General features: G+C 44.4%; 1 long non-coding RNA gene across 1 annotated transcript; it reads left to right on the top strand.

The window, feature by feature from the left end:
* Nucleotides 1-721: 721 nt before the first annotated feature.
* Nucleotides 722-4287, top strand: LOC147655724 (uncharacterized). Its single transcript, XR_015290478.1, has 2 exons — nucleotides 722-1481; nucleotides 2339-4287. It is a non-coding gene; the product is annotated as an uncharacterized LOC147655724 (long non-coding RNA).
* The last annotated feature ends 1240 nt before the right edge of the window (nucleotides 4288-5527 follow it).

Below are 5527 nucleotides of genomic sequence, written 5' to 3'. Positions count from 1 at the left end.
CAAAACAAGCCCCTCTCTCTCAGAGAGGGAGACTCAGCTAGAGCTGGATCCCTTCACAGCCATAGGCACTTCTGCAGGACATCCTGACCTCATACACAGGCTTCACCCTGACCTGACCCAGACACGTCGTCTCAAAGTTGCATCCCAAAGAAAACCACGAGCAGTTTTGCTTTGAGGATGCTGAAAAGCCCTGTCCTCTAGAGAATTTGTGTCTATGAGGGAATGTAGCCAAGTTTATACCCTTCAGACTGAAGTGTTAGAAGAGAAAAATGAAGCAGGCAGGCTCATGGATCATCAGCAGAAGCAGATGCCCATTTCTTTTCTGCTCTGCACCCTATTTTGCTAACCTGAGCAGTGTGAAAAGTGTGCTGTGTTTGGCAGGAACAGCTATTAGAGACACCTGTGGAGCAAAAGATGCCATGGAGGATATAGAACTGTCTCCTATCCTTGACTGTGAGGACATTATTAAAGGCAATCTTGTGTGAGGGCAGTATTAAAGATTGGAATTGAAAAGCTCCACTGAATTTGTTAGGTGTGGAGTGAGCAGTTCTTGGTACTTTTGTTTACATCTTTGAGGAGAGGGACATCCACCAGGGAGGTTCACAGCCTTGGGGTGGTTGCACAACTCTTCAAAATACACTATGCAGCTAGGAAGCAGAACAAATTCTTAATTGGGAAAACAGGAGCTGCCTTGGAAGGCTTGCTGTTTTCTTCCCTGATACACCATCTTTTGAAGTGGAATGACAGTGCCTGTATTTAGTGTAGGGGCAAAGAATTCACCCTTGGGCTTCCTACTTGTCCCTACAGGTTTCCCTTGGCTTGTGTGTAAGGAGCAAGCAAACCTGGGACAAAGGATGAGGTGGTGTCACAGATGGGTGGGCATCCAAGAAGGGTCATCTCACGAGTTCAGCCAGAAGCAGGACATGCCTGGCTGGAGGAGGGGGTACATCTTTGACATGCACTGCTCTCCTGAGCAGGCTGAGGGATTAGCCCCTGGATTTGTTTTTCAGATGATCCCATACTAACAGCTTTGGGTGGATTTGGTCTGGCTTCTCCACACTGAGTCCTTTGACCTTTTAATCCTCCTGAAATAACCTATTCCTTCCCTGCCTCTGTCAACTCCCAGCCCCACCAGACTTCCTTTTGTTGTTTTTCTACTTGGACATGTTTTAAGAGCTTGTTGCAGCTTTCCTAGTGAGCTGGGTAATTAGGTGGCAGCTCTGGCTCCTTCCTCCCACAGGACTGTACCTGTGGCTGTGTTTATTTAAGAGTTCTGCTGGATGAGGGTGTTAGATTTCCAATTCAAAAGTTTTTCAAGGCTAAACCCAAAGTCTGGCTTTTATGATAAATAAAAAGAATATCCCTGACTTCTTTTGCCTAATTTTAACCTCTTGTTTCCTCATTGCAACTGGCAAGCCCAAAGGGTTATGCAGTTCTAGAAGAGGAAGAAAATAAGCCTGTGGAAAAGAAAATTACAGCTGGTAAGTGAGACCAGATATAGCCATGGTGTGGATGGGAAAGGGAGGAAAAGAAAAAAGCTGAAGAATGCTCAGGGAGAAGAGGGCTGCAGAGCTGGTCACATAACTGAAGTGAAATATTTTAAGGACCTGGAATGTGGGGGAGGTGCAGCCTCCCCTAAAGCCACTGCACACACAGTCACTAAAAGCTGTGTGAGACTGTCTTTTACAGGCCCAGATTCAGCTCACATTGTTTTGAGGCTCTGAATGAAGTAACCCAGCTAATGGCACCTCCTTAGGTAGGTTCAGTCAGCTTTAGCCAGAGGATGGGTGCATGCTGTGTTTTTCCCTAAGATGAATAAGACTCTCTGTCTCCAGCCATGTCCTGCTGTCTCCTTGGCTTCCTCTGCCATCCTTGGCTGAAGTAAGAGGATCACAAGTGGCTCTTTAAAAGCATTTCAAACTGGTGCAGGAGAGGAATAATTAGTCCATAGTTATACTTCTGGGCTTAGGTCTTTAGGCAGACAGGTCAATACACTTCCCTCTGCTGTTCATCTTCAAACTCGGGTGTAGAGGAAATGCCGGGACTGCTCAGAAAATTTTATGGTGACCTGCAAGGCATACAGGTATCTGAGGTCCTTGGGAATTAACATTGCCTTAAAATTATGTATATACTCAAGATTTTCTCTCAAGAAGGATGCCTTAAGCATGTTGGAATTGGAAAAGTCCTTTTCCTTCATCAGTCAGGATCACCTTGTACAAAACTGAGTGAGATCATGGTAGGCTGATACTAGGTGGAAAAATAAACAGGTATTTCCTTGGCTCTGGACAAGAAAAGGCAACATTTTGGGGACTCTCAGCTTTCTCCCCTTCTCTTCCAGAGAGAGTTTGTCAGAGAAGGAATGCACAGAAAGGAATTTGAAAGCTGAGGACAGCTGCTGTCAGTGTCTGATTCTGCAAGAACCAAATGCAGAGGAGGAAGAGGAGGAAGAGGAGGAGGATGGCAGTGCCCAATCCAACCCAACACAGGGACATTCACCCAAGGGATCAGAGAGGAGCAGAGTTATCTCGGTAGCTCATCCCACACCCTGCACAAGGACACCACTGCCAGACTTGAAAAGTCATGGATATTTCCCCACACAGACCAGCAAGTTTGTTTACTTTCCTTCTACAAATAAAACTCTGCCAGGGTCACAGTTTCTGAACAGTTTCCATGTGAGCAAAAGAAGTAACTAGTTCTCACACTCTTTTGCACACCTGTGCAATAGAGCTGTAGGCATTATACTGCAGACCTGTTGTAAGACCAAGGTTTTGGGCTTAATCATGTGTGATACATAGGGAAATAAGTTCCATCTGAATGTAAAAGATAAAGGAAGCAGCCTTTTCACACCTGTCATGATGTCCAGTGACATGTTTAAATGAAAAACAAAACAAAGTACAACACAGAAAAATCTTCACAAAAAGGTCCTAAGACAGGATGCTTTTTGCTTTTTCCAGGCAGTAGCGTAAGTAGTCTGACTCTTAAGGAGTCTACAGAAACTTCTACAGCCTCTGTGCCAAACACTGTAAAAGTAAGCATGGTAAATATAACCCTGAGCACTGTATTTAAAAAAAACCCAACAAATCCAAACCACTGAAATTTTGGCAAGTCTTTGAAGTCAAAACTTGAAGTCTTGAAGTCAAGAATGGCTGAGCTGCCACAAGGGTCTTCAGTGGGATCCTGGAGAGTTTGTGTCAACCAATGGTTGGAAAACCAAAAAACTATATAAGATTTTGGGTCAATTCCTTCTCCTAGGAGTTGTATCACCTTGCTCACTGTCATCCAGGGCCCGGCTACATTGCATCCCCTTCAAATCCCTTGTGCATCCATTCAAATCCCTTGTGCATTCTGCATGCCTTATTATGGGAAGGATATCATGCTGCCACAATCCCTTTCCACATGCATGGACACCTGTGCTGTGTCAGACCAAAAGCCACCAACATCCGTCCAAGGCAGATTTCTAGGAAGGGGTGGGAGAATAGAGAAGGAAATAGCATGATACACCCCCATGAGTCACAGAAGATTTCCTGAGGTGGTGCTTTTGAATGTAGTAGCTCTCTATGGGTTCCTATTCCACTGAATTACCCAGTTTTCAGAAAACAGATGAGTTTTATTGTTCACAGCATCTCACAGCCAGTTGCTGTGGCTCATTTGTATTTGGTGTGAAGAAAATACATCCTTTAGTTCATTTTCATTCTGCTTTATTATCCTTAGTTCCTGTTGTGGCGAATCCTTGCATCCCTCCCTCCTGAACATTCCAGGTTTTACAGATTCCTGCCATCCTGTCAGCCCCAGTCATTCCTGCCATACTGGGGCTGGTTTCCCATTCTCCTGTGCTGCTGTGTAAGTCAGGAGTAGCACAGTGAAGCGTGAAGAGGCTGTACAGGAAGCATGGAAGAGAACATGTGTGTGTGGTTTCTTAATGCAAACTCTGGTGTACCCCTGCAATTTGGCCCTAAATCTAACACAAGAGGTTTCCTTATGTTACATCTAAAGCTATTTGGTGCCATTAGTAGCAGAGCAATAAACCTTTTCTCTCCTGTCCAGAGGGAAAAGAAAGCAGGGAGTTGAATGCTAAATTCAGTTTTCAGCTTCATCAAGATATTGTTTCTGGTTTGAATGTTTTCTGAGCTTTGCTTTTAGAAGCGTTCAAATTTATATCCTGTAAGTCCATGCTCACCCAGAAATTCAGTGAATTCAGGGGAAACAACTGGTCTCTGAGCAGCTGTTAGCTTAGTTTTGAGTGCTTCAGAGGATCTTATTAAAATAATAAATTTCCATAGGAACTGCTACTGCAGCATTTTTTATTTTTTTTCTTCCCCAAGAGGCAAGTTATGCAAGGCCCTGGATGATATCAGCACATCTGGACAGCTCAGAGACTGGGGGCAGGGGGGGTTAGTGGAAAGAGGAGATAAACGATAAATAGAAAAGAAACTCGCGGTTTTCTCAGCTTGGGGCACGTGGTGGGATCCTGGAGAGAGAACTACAAACTCTGCCAGCAGCAGGAGGGCCCTGCCTGGCTCTTTGCTCTCCAAGAGGGCGCTGTGTTTGTTTGGCAGCCAGCGCAGACAGCAAACAGCTGCCGATTGCCGCAGTGGGAAGTGCAAGGCCAAGCAAATTCGTTCACGATTCCAGCACTAAACGCTCACTCCATAGCTACGGTTTTGTATTTTTGCTCTGGGGGATCTGTGCAGGGAGGATTTGTTCCTCCCTCTTGCCTAAGTAAGAAGTATTGCACAACAGGCAGGTGCTGGATGCCTTGGAGCAGCTTCAGCTCTGTCCTGCTGATAGGGAAACCATGGGATGTGGAAGCAGGTGAGGGGAGCCTGCAGCAGCTCTTGCGCCCCACAGCCATCACTGTGCAATTGCATCCTTTCAGTGCCTTCTTGCATTTTAGCTTAGACACTCGCAGCTCATAACCACAACTCCCACATCGGGTTCACAAGACTTCAGGACACGACTGATGGTGTAGGGGAGGGGCCCTCTTGCCTGCTGGTAAAAACAAACCTGGTCATTCAAGAGAAAATGTTCCACAGTCAAAAAAAAAAAAAAAAAAAAAAAAAGCTTTCGTTTAAGTTTCTCCACACATTTTCACATAATAACTGTTTTCCAATAGAGACACCTCTTAAAAACATAATTAGAGGTTAAGTACTAATGAACAATCCATGTCTTCAAATATAATTAAAAGCACTGATACAAAACTTCCTCTGTCCAGAAAGTTCCTGCTCTTGGCTAAATTTTCAGGGGATGGTCATTACTCTCAGGAGTAGAGTTGCTTAAATCACATCGATTCATAATCCTCAGTAAGAGAAAAATCAATGCTGGAGTGCTTTGCTTGTGTAACAATGTGTATTAGTGAGCCTGGAGTGTGTCTTCAATGAGATTATACCAGGCAGTTAAAATATGTAGAGAGAGCCTCCTGAATTAATTATGAATCGATTTTTATCCTTTTAATATTCTTGCTTAAAAAAGAGTTCCTCTATATCACACTGGCCTTTTTCTCGGTCTGTTCACCTCTTTCTTGGTCTTT

The sequence above is a fragment of the Cyanistes caeruleus genome, chromosome 1 (genome assembly GCF_971803275.1).
Source record: "Cyanistes caeruleus chromosome 1, bCyaCae1.hap1.1, whole genome shotgun sequence".
NCBI classification, from domain to species: Eukaryota; Metazoa; Chordata; class Aves; order Passeriformes; family Paridae; genus Cyanistes; species Cyanistes caeruleus.
The sequence above is the reverse complement of the archived record's forward strand: the minus strand, read 5'-3'. Positions and strand labels throughout refer to the sequence as shown.